This window comes from Littorina saxatilis, linkage group LG10 (assembly GCF_037325665.1).
Source record: "Littorina saxatilis isolate snail1 linkage group LG10, US_GU_Lsax_2.0, whole genome shotgun sequence".
Lineage (NCBI taxonomy): Eukaryota > Metazoa > Mollusca > Gastropoda > Littorinimorpha > Littorinidae > Littorina > Littorina saxatilis.
This window is the reverse complement of record NC_090254.1, coordinates 48,776,690-48,794,189: the sequence shown is the minus strand read 5'-3', so window position 1 is coordinate 48,794,189 and position 17,500 is coordinate 48,776,690. Positions and strand designations below refer to the sequence as shown.

Here is a 17,500-nt window from a genome sequence, read left to right as displayed (position 1 = left end):
ATCATGTGTAACACTAACAGTCCAAAGGCACACCTAAGGCCACAGCTGTAACAGTCCATAATTTAGGTACACATGCACAGATTTCACTTGCAGGTAGCAAACAACCAAAAACACACAGTTCAAACAAAGCCATCATATTAAATATGCACAAGGCCACAAATATTACTGACTAAGGTCAGTTCAGATCGAAGTAGGCATACTAGTTTCACTTGCACGAAAGTTCATGGTTCCATAGCCCATTGTTTGACACCAATTTCATTTATTCATCCATGTTCCACAGTGGAATGAGTATAATTACCCTTTTGCATCACTTCAATATATGCCCACATGTGTGTGTGGTTTGTGTGTGTGTGTGTGTGTGTGTGTGTGTGTGTGTGTGTGTGTGTGTGTGTCAGTGTGTGTGTGTATGTGTGTGTGGTGTGTGTGTGTGTGTGTGTGTTTAAAAAAAAAACAGAGCAACAAACTTGCAAAGTCAAATACTACTGATACACAAGACAGCATCTGCGGGCAATCGAAATCTCACATTACAATCAAACAACACACTGATTCCTTACCCAGTACCCAAGTCTGTGTGATCTCATTATATTTTATGTCTGTTTGCATTTTTTTTTTTTTTTTTTTTTTTGTAACACAACTGTTTGAAACGTGAAATCTCGCTATTCTTTTTAAAACTGTGAATAAAGCCCGTGAAAAACAAACAGAAAATAAACATCTGAAAAGCAGTTTGATTTTGCGAGCGAAGGTATTTTTGAAATTCCATACAGTATACTGGAGCAATCAATGGAAGGGGGAGAACTCAGGTTTGTACACATACGCAAGCTTACGCTCGGGATTCTTTCCCTTGACAGAAAAACTGGAATGCTTCAGATTTACTGAGTGAGTTACGAACAATAAAAAGCTAAAAAGCAGGGTTGCATGTTCAAAAGGATACGAGTATGGGTCCAGTTTACAAAGTTTTCCAGGCATTCCCTTGCTTTTCTTGGAGATAAACCCCCCTCCCCTTCTCTATAACTCTCACCACCTTCCCGTCCCCTTTCATTTGCTTTGCCTCTGCTCTAAGCTCTGCTCGAATCTTGCGCAACTTTGGAGGTAGATCTGTTTTGAGGGAGAGTTTTTTTCCTTTCAATTTGCTTCCACATTTCAAAACAGCATCCCGATCGCGAAATTTTTTTTCACACGTCAGTTGCGGGCTTTCAATCCCGAAGGCTATTTCCGAGTAGCTACGAACGTAATCGGAAGTTCCGATGTGTTCGGATGCTTATCGATTTGAGTTGTCGTTCGTGTCTCGCTGACCCAGGAATGAGTGCAATCCGAGCTACGAACGTTGCCGATTGCAATCTAGAAATGATCGTCACTGCTGCAGGGTCAATGTGTGAATTAATAGGATAGAGCGAAAAGAATGCACTCAGCACTCGCTCAATCCATGCTGAGGCTCATAAACTCCCAACCTGCAGAACATCATACAGACAGCAGTCTTTCTTTCCTCGCACCATTGGCGAATGGAACGCCCTCCCACCACAGGCATCGGTTTGGATCAACCAGCAGGTAAGTTATTGTTTTTAAAATCCAAGACATGACCATTGCAAACGTGGCCTTTGTAGAACTGAGCAAGATTCATCTGTTGTGTATGTCATGTGTGTGTTACTGAGTAACTGGGTGTGACTGTGAGTCACAGAGTGTGTGCTTGTTGTGTTCTTATTTTTTTTACTCAAGTTTAGAAAATGCTTGATCTTTAATCTATATGCACAGAATCAAATGTTGCTGTATCAGTGTATGAACTATGGTTGTAAAAGAATAAACAAAACAATTACTGAATTAGTGAGTGATTTGGCTCTGATAGTTGTGTCGATATTGCTATCATGTGATCGTCACATGATACATATTAATAGACTGTGAACTACGTCACTATTATGTGTGTGAATGTACGCGCGAGACATGCGCAGGTTGTACGATGTTACCGCCAAGATGGCCTAGAAGCCAAACAATAAAGTGAAGCCATTATCTCTTCAACTGTTACTGCAGTGTCCGTTTCTGTACATGGAACCCGGAGCGAATGCGTCCATAAACATTCAACGAACACAAACACAAAACGATACATGGTGTCAGAATCATCATGGCAGAAGACGGAGTAGCAGCGCAGCCGAGGTCGGTAACCGTCAAAGTTCCGTTACCTCAGAGACTTGAGCTGTCAGCACAAGGTTTGGAGGCGACTTGGCGCAAGTTCAAGCGGTCGTGGGAGACATACGAACTAGCATCGCGTCTTGATTCTCAGGATGAGAAGTATCGAGCCGCAGTATTCAAGACTTGTCTCAGTGATGGTGCAAGGGACGTGTTCGAAGGTTTGCCTTTCGAGGCTGCAGACGACAAGGACAAAATTACGAAGATAATTCCCTTGTTCGAAGCCTACTGTGTGGGGGAGACATCAGAAGTCTACGAGACTTACAAGTTTCACCAGCGAAAGCAAGAGAAGGGGGAAACGATCGACACGTACATCGGAGCACTCCGACAACTAGCTAGCTCCTGTAACTTCAAGACATTCGAAGAAAGGATGCTACGCGATCAAGTCGTTATTGGACTGTCAGATGACACGGTTCGGGAAAAACTCTTGCAAGAGTCAGGTCTAACTTTGAAAAAGTGCATTGAGATCTGCAGAGTGAGTGAGGCAGCAGCCCAGCAGGCCAAGAGTATGGCTGGTGATGAAGCCCTACATCGTGTCGGTGTGCATGTGAGAAAAAAGACAAACAGTCAGAAGGACAAGGGTGCTACCCCGAAGTCGAAGCATGATCGTCATGATGGTAGAGGTATGGGCGAAAGAGACAGTGGTGTGAAAGCGTGTGTGTATTGTGGCAAATCGCACAAGAAAGGCAAGGAACACTGTTTCGCATATGGCAAGACTTGCAATCGTTGCAAAAAGAAAAACCATTTTGCTCGTCAGTGCAAACAAAGCTCAGATAGGCAAGTGCATGAAATGTCTGATGAAGAGAGTGATGATGATGATGGTCATTTTGTTCTGACGATGAGTGAAAATGATGATGAACATGTTTTGTCTGTTGATGATGTTGATAAATCTGTGCATGCAAAAATGCTTGTTGGACATGACAGAGTGACGACATCGTTGCAACTTGACAGTGGAGCCACTATCAACAGTTTGTCCGTAGAGACGTACAAGACTGTGACGGGAGACGTAGCGTTGACAAAGCTGACCAAAAGCAACAAACGCTTGTTGATGTATGACAAAAGACCAGTAACTCCTCTAGGTGAGCGTATTCTGCCTGTGGTCAATCCAAAGAACGGCAAAAGCTACAAAGTGCGCTTTGTGGTAGTGAACGCCAAAGTGAAGGATATCTTGGGCTGTAGAGCAAGCCAACACATGCAGTTGATCACGGTCAATGTCGAGAACATTTCAGCCATAGGCACAGGGGATAAGCATGTTCTCACAGGGTTTGATGACGTATTCAAAGGGGAGGTTGGGGCTCTGGACGGAAAGCTAACGTTTGAAACAGACCCATCGGTTCCTCCAGTGAAGCTTCCATGTCGTCAGTGGCCCATAGCTGTCAAAGAGAAGGTCAAAGCAGAAATTGATCGTCTGCTTGAGTTAGGGGTCCTCGTTCCGGTGAACACACCAACTGATTGGATTAGCAGCGTAGTTGTGACGTTGAAGCCCAATGGTCAGGCTAGGTTGTGCATAGATCCAAAACCCTTGAACAAGGCATTGAAAAGAAATGATTACCCCATGAAGAGCATTGATGACGCGTTAGAGTCGATGGTAGGCGCAAAGATTTTCTCGCATTTCGACATGCGCAATGGCTTCTGGCACGTTGTCCTGGACGACGAAAGCAGTCTCTTGACAACGTTTGAAACCCCTTTCGGAAAATTTCGCTGGACTAGAATGCCGTTCGGTGCGTCGGTATGTCCAGAGGAATTTCAGCGCCGTGTCGATGATGCGCTGAACGGACTGCCGGGCGTGTTCGCAGTCCATGATGATGTCATTGTGTGGGGGTCGGGAGACACAGAGAAAGAAGCAGCAAAAGACCATGACCAGAACGTTCGGTTGTTCTTGCAGAGATGTCGCGAGAAGAACATCAAACTGAACAAAGAGAAGGTCGAGTACAGGAAAACTGAGGTCTCGTATCTGGGTCACGTGATCTCAAAGGACGGGTTGAAGTGTGACATGAAGAAAGTCGATGCAATCAAGTCGTTTCCGCAGCCAGAAGACAAAGCGGCGGTTCAGAGACTTCTGGGGATGGTAGGGTATCTCCAGAAGTTTGCACCACGTCTGTCGGAGGTCGCAGCGCCTCTGCGTGAGCTGGTGAAAAAAGACGTGCATTTCCGCTGGGATGAGAACCTGCACGGGAAAGCGTTTGATGAGATCAAGCGCATGTTGACTGAACCACCGGTTTTGCGATTTTTTGACCCTGGTGCGAAAACTACTCTTCAGTGTGATGCGTCTGAGTTCGGTCTGGGGGCGTGTTTGTTGTCAGATGGACAACCGGTACAGTTCGCGTCGCGAGCGCTGACCCAAACTGAACGCAACTATGCGCAAATAGAGAAGGAAATGCTTGCGATTCTCTTCGGGCTGGAACGTTTCGAGCGCTATGTGTATGGTAGACATGTTGAGGTGGAGTCGGATCACAAGCCGTTGATTCCCATTCACAACAAAACCTTGTTGGCAGCGCCAAAACGTCTGCAACGCATGTTGCTGAGAACGCAAAAGTTTGACTACACTGTGGTGTACAAGAAAGGTACAGAGATGTATCTCGCTGACACGCTCAGCAGAGCTGTGGTCAGGTCACACAAAGCAGGGAAAATGAAGAGCGAACAGATTTTCCAGACAGAAATAGAGCAGGAAATCGAGAGCATTGACATGGCCGCGCATGTGTCCGTGTCTGAAGGGCGACTCGAAGAGTTGAAAGAGGCAACAAAACGTGATAAAGATTTGTGTCGGCTGATGCAAATAACACAAGAAGGTTGGCCTGAGTCGAGACAAAGCTTACCGCTAGGTCTTCAACCTTACTTTCCATTCAGAGAGGAAGTATCGACTCAGAACGGTCTTTGTTTCAAGGCAGAAAGGATCATTGTACCAACAGAAATGAGGGAGAAAGTCCTACACTTGCTCCATCAGGCTCATACTGGGATTCAGGGTTGCATGAGAAGGGCAAGAGAACTGGTCTATTGGCCAGGAATGAACGCAGACATAGAAAAGTTGGTGAGCAAATGTGCAACTTGTCAGACACACCAAAGCAACCAACAGAAAGAGCCCATGATTTCCCACCCAATACCTGAAAGGCCCTGGGAAACGCTAGGGTGTGATCTCTTTGACTTTCAAGAGAAGTCGTACCTGGTAGTGGTAGACTACTACTCTGATTTCTTTGAAGTCGATCGCCTTGAGAACAAAACAGCAGAAGAAGTCATCTACAAGACAAAAGCCCATTTAGCCAGACATGGAATCCCTGATAAGATCATCTCTGATAACGGTCCGCCGTATAGCTCAGACAAATACAGAGATTTCGCTGAGGCTTGGGGATTCGAACACATAACCAGTTCGCCATATTATCCGCAATCCAACGGAAAGGCAGAAAATGCGGTCAAACAAGCAAAAACTCTGATCATGAAAGCTGTAGAAAGCAAAACAGATCCATACTTGGCTCTACTAGAGTTAAGGAACATACCATCGGAGGTGATGAAAACCTCTCCAGTGCAAAGACTGTTCAGCAGAAGAACCAAAACCAGAATTCCTACAGCCAAAACTCTGCTAAAACCGCAGACGTGCACAAACGTGACTGGCAATCTGATCAAAAGAAAAGAAAAACAGACAAAGTGCTATAACAAAGGTACAGCAGAACTAGAAACCCTACAGCCAGGTCAAACCGTGAGGGTGAAGTTAGGCAAAACTTGGACTAAAGCAAAAGTAGAGCAACAGGTAGATGTCAGGTCTTACAAACTGCACACAGAAAATGGTAAAGCATACAGACGCAACAGGCGTCAAATCAGAACAACTGGAGAAACACTGACCAACACTGGTCCAAGGGAGACAATCACTCGAAAAACAGACCTTGATAGGCAGAGACAGCTAAATGACCAAGCAGTGAAAAACTACAGAGCAGTAGCTGATAGTCAGACTCAGGTGACCAAAGTCAGTACTCCTGTGAGTGCGACAAACACACCTGAAAATAAAACACCTGTGAAGATTCAGCCAAATGAAAAGAAAACTGAACGCATCAAAGTCAAGTTCATGAAGTCACAAACCGCAGGTAAAACAGACACAGGTCAAAGTCAAATCACTTCTCGTGGACGTCAGGTTAAACCACCAGCTTACCTGAATGACTATGTCAAAACCTAAAGACTGAAGACTGTAGGAGACAGTTCAGTATTTGTTGTTTGTGTGTTTTGTTTGAAGAGAAAAGATAGACAGTGAAGAAAGTAAACATTTGGTGGTATTGTTTATGTCCCGCGTTGTGAGCGAATGTGATAAATTTAATTCAAGGCGTTGAATTATTGTCCAGTAAAGTTTCATTGTCCAGAGAGAGAATGTGTTGTTATTATTGGAGTTGTGAAATGATGCTCTAGTCAAGATGTCCAGTCAGTGTGAATGTGTGAAATTAATCTAGGCGTAAAAATAATCTCAGCCTATTGGACTATGGTGAGAATGAGAATTTTATGTGCAGAGAATTCAGTTTCCCGTGAAGTTTGGACAGTAAAAGTCTTTGGACTTGTTTATGTAAAGAAAAGGGGATGTGTCGATATTGCTATCATGTGATCGTCACATGATACATATTAATAGACTGTGAACTACGTCACTATTATGTGTGTGAATGTACGCGCGAGACATGCGCAGGTTGTACGATGTTACCGCCAAGATGGCCTAGAAGCCAAACAATAAAGTGAAGCCATTATCTCTTCAACTGTTACTGCAGTGTCCGTTTCTGTACATGGAACCCGGAGCGAATGCGTCCATAAACATTCAACGAACACAAACACAAAACGATACAATAGTGAAGTTGAAATAGTACTTATTTCATTTTCAAGACATGTTAATAGTTATGTTAATATTGTTATGGTTTTTTTCAGGCCTCCCGAGAAACCAGAGGTGATGTGCATCATTCATACAGCTCCTGTCTTTCAGTTCCAACAGTTTACCTTTAAACATGTATGGATACATGTACTGGAGAGGTATCAGGATGACTTGGCATGGTGCTTTACATTACAGACTACCCCTGAAGAGTAAGTTACACATTTATAAGGTATTGGTGATGGTAGTCTGTAGCTATAAACATGCATGTACTGATGCATCTTGAACACAAGGCCAGTACTGTAACTGCCCTTGATACGGATCGATCCAAGGGGGGGCAATCTCAGTCATCTCAAAGAGGGAAATCCAAACGCTATCCGCCTTGTTCGATTTTATGGGCTTGGACGATAGAGAAAAATAAGAAAAGCAAACACTGGAGTATACCTGGACGAAATTGCTATCAAGAACGCAGAATTGATTTTTTCTGAGGTTTTTTTTTGCCGTAAGCGCCATGTTTATCGCGTCTCGCACATCTGATGTTGACATGCATCAACAAAGGGGCCTCACTCTGGAAGAGTTTCCTGCTCCGATAAACATGGCGCTTACGGCAAAAAAAAACCTCAGAAAAAATCAATTCTGCGTTCTTGATAGCAATTTCGTCCAGGTATACTCCAGTGTTTGCTTTTCTTATTTTTCTCTATCGTCCAAGCCCATAAAATCGAACAAGGCGGATAGCGTTTGGATTTCCCTCTTTGAGATGACTGAGATTGCCCCCCATTGGATCGATCCGTATCAAGGGCAGTTACAGTACTGGCCTTGTGTTCAAGATGGTACTGATGTAGATCATTCAGCAGTCTTTTGTTCTTTGTAAATTGTATTACATTTACAAGTACTTTGTAGATGAAATTATTCATACATTTGAAGATGCATAGTAATACTGTGCATGGTAATTCACTAATTGGTATGATGTACTTTCACTTTGTATACATAATGGTACAAATATCTTTATTTTCTCTCTCCTTCCCATCTTAAAGTTTGTTGCAACCCTATACTCATAAAGTGCATTATGCTGTTTGTATGAACATTGATTTGAACTATTGTGATGCAAGAAAGTAAAACATGAAATAGCTAGAATGAAAGATTTACTCATTACTGGAATTATTTTAAATACAGTCAGTCCTTTCCTTGGCTCACAATCACAGATCTGGCCAGTTTTTTTAAATTTTTTTACATGGAATAAGAGTTATATAATATAGTAAAACGTATCAACACCCTGACTGCCCCTGCGCAGTGTTAGAATTTTCTGAATGACTTCACATCACATTTCTCAACAAAACTGTAAGGTGTCAACGCTAAATAGGGAATGTGTGTGGGATGAGGGCTCATGCTGTCAATTAAAAAAATAGTAAATTTCCATCACATTCCAGAAAAACCGCTCACATCAGCAGCATAACAAGATATCATGTCGTTAGAAAGGTTCTTGTGAGGAAGTCTTTTTAATTTTAATGATGAAAGATTCTTTTTAATTTTAATGATGAAAGTATATAAATAAATGGTTTTCACAGGAAGGAATGATGGCACCTGTAATATTACAGAACAATGTTTACAGTTTAGTTAATAGTTGTCACTGTCAGTATCACCCACACCATTCTCCATCCCACTGATTGTGTGAAGAACAAGTACATGTATTACTTCCTACCTACCTTCCGGCACCCCCACCACACACCCTCTTCTCAATACCAAAAACATATCCCCATCAGCGCACAGCAAAGTCTGAATGTGCTCAGTAATACATTTTCTTTATTTTCCAGGAAGTGAGGTGCCGAGATATGACGTGCAGGCAGCTTGCAGAGTGGTGCCTGGCTTTGCTGAGGATGATGATCAGATTCAGTCCATTCTGTGCTGACAGAGCTACCAGAACTGACCCACACTGCTGGCATGACCTTTACAGCTGCATTCAACACTTTACTTTTACGCTGGTAACTTTACGGTTGCTCTCTCTCGATTGAGCATTTTTATTTTAACTAAGGGGAAAAAGTAAATGCCTCTGCAGAGATTCGAACCTAGGACCTTGAGATTTTCAGGCCCATGTCCTAACCACTAGTTTTTTTTATTGTAAGATGGATATATGTCTAGTGGATGCAGCTACATGTACAAATGTGCCAAATTAGAACTTGCATTCTCAGCCTATAGTTTTTTTGGGCCATTCATGCGAGTACTAAATATTGTGAATTTTTTTTGGTTTATTTGTTGCTTAACGTCCAGCCGACTACGCAGAGCCATATCAGGACGAGGAAGGGGGGGATGAAGGGGGCCACTTGTCAAGCGATTCCTGTTTACAAATGCACTAACCCATTACTTGTGTCCCAGCAGGCTTTAGTAAAACTAAATTAATACCTACTGGAAGATTACCAGTTTCCAGTATGTTAAAATAGGCTTAACCTATCTACTGCTGGACTTACATCAGAACACTAACAGATTAAACTATACATGAATCGCAAGACAAGCGGCAAGAGAAGAGATTTTTGGAAAAAATACAGGTGAATGAGCAAGAAGGCAGAAAAAAGAAAAGAATTCATGAAGAAAAAGAGAGCATGACAGGAAAGAGGAACCAAAAATCTACCTAACAGCAAACTAGAAAGCTCCTGCGGCTCCAAAAACAGGAGGGGCCTTTAATTTCATAACCGCAGTGCCCCACTGCGGGAAAATATTGTGAATGCATTGGTATTCCTAGACTATCACACATGTGAGACTGCCTTTTCTTACTTTTGTGAAATGTGTGAACTCACTTTGTTTACCTCTTTGTGTTAATAAATGCAGTTTATCAGTTACCTCTGTTGGTTTCTTCTGCAAGTATGTCAAATGGCCCACACACACCCTCATGCGCACACACACACAGACACGCACAAAATCAGATCTCAAGTGTAAGTATTCCTTTTGCAGTTTTATTTTAATGCCCATAATCAGTCAAACAAATAATTATATCATCACACTTGCACCTAAGCTTAAAGTAGCAGTCCTGCATACATGTGTAATGTGTAAATGTTTCAGGTCACCATCTGTCCTGGCTTGAACATGCAATAAGAACACCTCTACACAAACACACGTACAGTCAACTGGCTAGCTGCTTCCCTGTAAGGCATATTTGTCTATGAATTAATCGATTTTCCGCAGACAGCAGCCAGGTAGTGGATCTTTAGTATAATTATGTCCAAGCAGACGGTTGATCTTATTACAACACATCAAGGGAATATTTAAAAAAAACTGATTCCAAAATCTAACCTTCCAAAGTTCATAATCAATAAAGAAGAATGGTATGTTACTGGAACCCTTTATTTATGACTTAAGGCAATGTGCGGCAGTAAAATTACCAAACTTAAAGGTACTGAACTTGTCAAATCCAGGTGCACGGATCCCCTGGGGCTTTTAGTCATACCTCAGGCAGCTATCCGTTAGAAGAACTACCAAGTTTCATTGACTTGCACCCAAAGAGTCAAGAACTGCGATTTTTTTACGAATTAATTTCGGACTCTGTCCCGGCTGGTCTTGACCTATTTTTGGATCTAAATTTAGATCAGGTAGATCACCACATCATGCACAAAAAGACACGTCACTGCAAACTATGTCAGACATCATCATGAGTTTGTGTAAAACAAAATGGATGCCGGAATCACTCATTTGAATCGAACTCAGACCAAACACCACGTTTGTTTGTTTGTTTGCTTAACGCCCAGCCGACCACGAAGGGCCATATCAGGACGATGCTGCTTTGACATATCACGTGCGCCACACACAAGACAGAAGTCGCAGCACAGGCTTCATGTCTCACCCAGTCACATTATTCTGACACCGGACCAACCAGTCCTAGCACTAACCCCATAATGCCAGACGCCAGGCGGAGCAGCCACTAGATTGCCAATTTTAAAGTCTTAGGTATGACCCGGCCGGGGTTCGAACCCACGACCTCCCGATTACGGGGCAGACGCCTTACCACTAGGCCAACCGTGCCGGTTCCAAACACCACGTAATAACTAGGTTAATTTATGCACTCGCGTGAACAAGAAACTGTCAAGCTTCACAGATGTCGTCGTTGGGTAGTTTTGGGTTTGTTTTACTACCATAGGAGGATTTTTGAACTGTAAATGCACTCAGATGCAACAAAAACGCAAAACTAAGGCTGCGAGCTGCATTGTGCCTTTAAACTTGAAGTCAAGGAATAACTTGTTTTCTGGTTAATTCTTGAAGTGACTTATTAAAATGAATGAAAACATTGTGGATGGATATAGACTGCTGTTGCTATGGAATCTAGCATTAACAGCGCCATATGGGATTTCTAGAAAACAGTTTTACAGCAACATCATACATCAGAAATTCATAATATTTAAGGATACACATCTATATATATATACAATCATAAAGAACGTGTTTTTTGTTAAAAACTACAGTTGAATTTAAATTAATTATTGTAATGAATATGCAGTAAGAAATTCGTTCATCCTCATGACAAAAGATATCAAAATTCAACTGTAGTCTGTTGTCAAAAATCGTTCTATATGATTGTAGATTGATACATGTGTATCTTTGTGCCAAATATTAGGAATTTCTGATGTATGATGTCGCTGTTAAACAGTTTCCTAGAAATCCAATGTAACGACTGTTTCCATCTACGTCGATCAGTATTCACAATTCTCCGAAAGCGGCGTATGGCTGCCTAAATTCTTTCTTTCTTTCTTTATTTGGTGCTTAACGTCGTTTTCAACCACGAAGGTTATATCGCGATGGGGCTGCCTAAATGGCGGGGTAAAAAGGATCATACACGTAAAAATCCACTCGTGCAAAAACACGAGTGTACATGGGAGTTTCAGCCCACGAACGCAGAAGAAGTATTCACAATTGTTTTATTTATTTTTATGCAGAAAACCAGGTTATTCCATGTATTTTCCGAATTCAATTTTACTGCCGCACATTTCCTTAAAGGCACAGTGCAGCTCACAGCCTTCGTTTTGTGTTTTTGTTGCAGCTGAGTGCATTTACAGTTCAAAAATCCTCCTATGGTAGTAAAACAAACCCAAAACTACCCAACGACGACATCTGTAAAATGTAAGATTTACTGAACTTTGACCCAGCAGTTTTTGTAAGTGGACAGGCCTTAGTTTTATTTCGGTGGCATAATTCAATGCGCTTCGTCAAAATGTCTTGAACTGAAAACAAAAGCAGACGCAAGACTTATGGTCAGTTGGAGTTGTCTCCCGTACTCCTAACTTGAATGTGCTGCAGACAGGTGTACCCAAACAGCTCATATCACAAACGGTTTGGAATTCCCAAAAACGCAAGATCCGCACTGCACAACTTCAGTTCAGCGCTCGGTCTCTTTTTGAAAATGTGTATCTTGAGAGAAAAATATAGAATATTGCACCGTCCAAAGGAATTGAGTTCTTATGGGACAATGACAGCGCTCAGTTCAAATCGATAGGAGAACTTTTTAAATGAGGCAGGGCCGGACTACCGTGGGGGGGGGGGGGGGGGGGGGTATGGGGGTTGCGCAACCACCCCCCCCCTAGCCTAAACATGTACCTCACTTATTTAAAACATTTTTTATGATTGTTTATTTTATGCCGTTTCATGCAAGGAGCGACCATTTTCCTATCTCAGAATATAGATAGCTTCGCCCCCTGACCCCCACAATATAGGTGCTCTGCCCCTTGACCCCGCCAAGGGGAACATCCCCCTGGACCACCTCTGGCAACCCCACCCCACCCCTCCTCTTAGCCTAGTCCGGCCCTGTGAGGCGTAGCGGGCCTTTAAAACATTGACAAAAATGTACAATAGCAACAAGTTGTAATGCTCAATACAACCAATACTGAGTGGACATTTACAATACTGGGAAACAGTTCTTTTTGTCCGGTGATCCTCTGCGGCTGTTGCTGTAGTTTCCCCATCGATCATAGCTGGACTTGGATAGCACTGCTTTTCATCCACATTCACTGGCCAGGTCTTCGTCATCTTCAGTCACTACTGACAAATGAATGAGAAAGGAACGGATCTTAAACACAACGACAAGAACAAGTCTAAGTATGAGTATAAAGGAATAAGTTGTGTACTGTTTGTAACTGACACACATACACACACTAAACCCACATAAATGCCAAGAGCTTAAACATTCTTTTTCCCTGGTAGACAAGTTCAAATAAAATCCCCCAACCCCCACCCCCCCCCCCCCCCCTACTGCGTCTGATTTTTGTTGGAACCCCAAAGACAGTGATTAAGTGGATTTCCATTATAGTAAAGGCTGTTTTCAATGTAACTTGTAAGCTACAGAACATGTAGTGATGTACACACATACAACTTTAACTTGTCTACATTGTATACATGTCTGTCACCATATTTGAATACATTCAGTTCACTAATTCAGTCAAAATTTCACTGAATGTAAAACGACATATTATTCTAGAAAGATATCAATGCCACTGTCCTACATTATCATAGGAATCATGTGTGTCAAGTTCTATTATTATTTTCCTTTTAAAGTTTTACGCTCTCTGTGCTCTACACACATGCATAATATACATGTTATACATACTCAAAAAAGGAAAATAATAATAGAACTTGACACACAGTTTCATTGAGATAATTATATCCTGACAGTGACAGTGTTTACTGCAATGCATTTTTTTTAATCAAACATACACACTGAAAGTCATGCGCTTCTAGTATATTAGTAATGGTTCCAATACGGGAGGAAGTGATCACCATACTGGTGAAATAAGGCTAAGAGCTTGCGGTTTGGAGTCTAAGTCAGTAGGTGTTCATTATTTTATTATTATCCCTGAACCTGAATTATATAAAAAAAAAACCACTCTCTCACAGTCTTGCTCACAGTCACACACGCACACCTCCACATGAGTTATTCTGACCAGAACTTGAGAATGAGAGAGAGGGGAAGGAAAAAACACACTGTATGTCATAACACTGACACTGACAGTTGTACATGTATAATAAAACCTTTTACCTGATTCGTCGCTGGCCATGCAGCAATCGGTTGGCTTTTTCAGCTGAGAGGAGACCTGCAATAAAATAATAGATGAAGTACCAATCATGGAAACATCACTTTCAAAATGGTGAGTACTAGCAGAGCAGTAGAACCATTGATTGCCTTTCAAAGAAACGCACTGTAAGTGTAACCAGTCAGCCTGGGTAAGTCAGCAATTTGATTCTTGAACTAGCCTCCAACCTGCTTGCAATTATATTCCGAGAAGGTTATCTATTTTTAATTCTAGCATTAAAACATTTGACCAGCACTAGCTTTGATTTTTTATTCACTGTCTTGGAAGTTGGATTCAATCTTAAAAAAAAGGATTTTTAAAATATTATGACTCATGCATCTCGAATTGTGTCAAAAAGAGGTTGCAAAAACGTGGCAGTGGTACTCTTCTTCTTCTCCACATTAATGAGGAAATCCCTGTACAGGGCAACTATCTTCGTACCTGACGTAAGGCAAGGATACATACATACACGTACAGGTACATGCATCCAATGTTGTTGTCAGAGACTGACACTCAGTGACTGTCAGTGACAGTGAGCGGAGTGACACATGTTGCAACACATACTCGCAAAGACCCACTCTAAGTATAAAACGAAAGGCTACCAGTAAGTTCGTCACACGGTAGATTCGTCACCTATGACGAAGTTACCGGCAGGGGTGGGCGGGTATTTATGCTTATGCTTTCAGATGTTTGATTTGTGGGAGAGATTCAAGATTCACATTTTTTTAGAGAGAGAGAGAGTGTGTGTGAGAGAGAGAGAGGCCCGGAGAGAGAGAGAAAGAGTGTGTGTGTGTGTGTGTGAGAGAGAGAGAGAGAGAGAGAGAGAGAGAGACACGGACGTACATACACCCACATCCATGACACGCACGCACACACACGACCGTACACACGCACTGACAAACACTCACACATACCATCGCACATACACACACACTCACTAAAACACACACACACACACACACACACACTCACTAACACACACACACACACACACGACTTCAACCTCTGTGACTGTCAAGGAGGCAGAGAAACTCAATGTGAGGGGTGGAAGGAGGTGGGAGAGAGAGAGAGAGAGAGAGAGCCGCGCTCAGACTACTGTGACGAAGTTACTGTGGCGAAGTTACCGGGACCGGTGACGAATCTACCGTGTGACGAACTTACTGGTAGCCAAACGAAACATGGAAACTTACCTCTGGTTAATATGCAATGGTTCGCCCGTCCCAATTCTCTCGCATTAGTAAACATCATTGGAGATTCTTTCCGAATTGATCACCTTCGCTCCTTGCCTTGGACTGCCATTTTGTAACTTGACTAAAAACCGAAACGCAATAGGTCTGACAAACCACGCTCAACGTCCAAAATAACTTGAGGAGGAAAAAAAAAGAGCCCACAATCTTTTTTGGGGCAAAAACGTTGTTTTGAAATCTCCGAAGCTGCTTGCAAAGTCAAAGATGACGCAGAGATTTGTACAGTATCTCCCTGGATGACGCAAGGATAGTGTTCGACTCGGCTCTTTGACTTGGTAAACATCGGAACTTCCGATTACGTTCGTAGTTACTCGGAACCAGCCTTCGGGATTGAAAGCCCGCAACTGACGTGTGAAAAAAAATTTCGCATCCCGATCGCCCAAGCGCACAAATCGCATGATCACAGTTTCCCCTCGCACGGGGTGGCACGCCGCCATGTCTAAATCTCGGTCGAACCCCGCCAAGCTCAGTGCGGAAAAACGCGCTCACTTTCTCCTCGCAGTTTGCCGAGTTTACGTTAGAAAGTCCCCACAAGAGGAGGTTGTATTTTCTTGAATTAAATTCTAACTCCTCGACTTTGTCCTCTAGACCTTTGATCCTGCGCGATCTTTTCACCTACTTATGCGTTGAGGGTACCGATCTCGGCGCGAAGCTCGCGAAACTCGGTAATCAGTGCTTTTGCCCATTCCGGGGGGTCTTTTGGGTCAATTTCCTGGTCACCCACCTCCTTATCCACAAACTTATCCAAGTTAGCTTGTCCCTTTGAGGCTTTAGGCATGGTTTTGAGTTTTGGTTTTGACTGGGGTGCTCCCACAACGTGCCCGATACCGGAAGTTCATTGGTTTAATTATTATTAATACACCAGGCTATAGGTCTTACAACCTGCCCTTACTACAGTCATGAAGGTGGGTAGGGGTGGTTGGGAGGGGGAGGGGGGTGGGGGGGGCTTAGAGGTGGCAGAGGTAGCATATATATGTCGTGCCGAATTCACGTAATTGCCGATTCCGCGTAATAGGCAACATTTTTGCCCATTTCGCGTAATCGGCAAAACGATGCCCAATACGTGAAATCGGCAGCGTTTTGCCGAAATCGCGTAAAGGCCTCTAAAACTTGCCTATTTCGCGAATTCGGCAGCCAATTACGCGGAATCGGCAGCCGATTACGCGTAATGGGCAAGTTGCCCATTACGCGAAATCGGCAATAGCAAGTTAAGTGTACGTGCGAGCGTGCGTGCGTGCGTGCGTGTGTGTGTGTGTGTGTGTGTGTGTGTGTGTGTGTGTGTGTGTGTGTGTGTGTGTGTGTGTGTGTGTGGTCGATCTCTCTCTCTCTCTCTCTCTCTCTCTCTCTCTCTCTCTCTCTCTCTCTCTCTCTCTCTCTCTCTCTCTCTCTCTCTCTCTCTCTCTCTCTAACTTTATCAATGACAGTATAACAGAAAAGAACACGAGCCACACACAGGGTGGACGGTTTGTGAGCATATCCTCAACAAATACTTGTTCTCGTGTGCCCGTATTGTCAATCAAACAAGGGGCCTTAGTGATTGAAACTCACAAACAATACCAAATTTAAACTTTTAGTTTAAGCTTTCATGTTGCTGATAGCAGGGGAAGTCAGCATGGACGGCAAGCATCGTGCGCGTTTTGATGAAAAAATGAAAAATGAATAGTTTTCCAAGTACACATTGCCCAACGCAGACGACCGAGGCACACGTCAGCACTGGGCACGGAGGCGAGAAAAAAAAACCATAACAATTCTCCAAGATAAGTACGCGAACATTTCCGGTAAAATGATTAACTGTTTTGTGTCGGCCTGTGAAACCTGCCAACGAAAAAAGGCAAATCCAAGCAAAGGCCTGGTTGTGAAACCTGTCAGGTCAAAGTCTTTCTGCGACAGAGGCCAGGTGGACCGTATCAACATGGAGCCATCCCCTGACGGCGGCTTCGTGCACATTCTTAATTACCAGGACCATTTCACAACATTCCTGGTCCTACGACCGATGAAAAGCAAAAGAGCGGCAGAAGTTGCATACAACTTAATTGACATTTTCACAATGATTGGCGCTTCGTGTATCCTCCAAAGCGACAATGGTCGAGAATGTGTTGCTTCAGTGGTTGACGAACTCAAAAACATGTGGCAAAACCTTCGCATTGTACATGGGCGGGCTCGACATCCCCCGAGCCAGGGTTCAGTAGAGCGATCGAACG

At 43.1% G+C, this 17,500-nt stretch overlaps 2 long non-coding RNA genes across 2 annotated transcripts; one reads left to right on the top strand and one right to left on the bottom strand.

Moving 5' to 3' along the window:
* Positions 1–7,081: 7,081 nt before the first annotated feature.
* Positions 7,082–9,009, top strand: LOC138978988 (uncharacterized). Its single transcript, XR_011459881.1, has 2 exons — positions 7,082–7,221; positions 8,821–9,009. It is a non-coding gene; the product is annotated as an uncharacterized lncRNA (long non-coding RNA).
* A 3,757-nt stretch (positions 9,010–12,766) lies between these two features.
* Positions 12,767–15,290, bottom strand: LOC138979275 (uncharacterized). Its single transcript, XR_011459963.1, has 3 exons — positions 15,243–15,290; positions 14,019–14,073; positions 12,767–13,024 (listed from the first exon to the last, which is right to left on the bottom strand). It is a non-coding gene; the product is annotated as an uncharacterized lncRNA (long non-coding RNA).
* Positions 15,291–17,500: the final 2,210 nt, after the last annotated feature.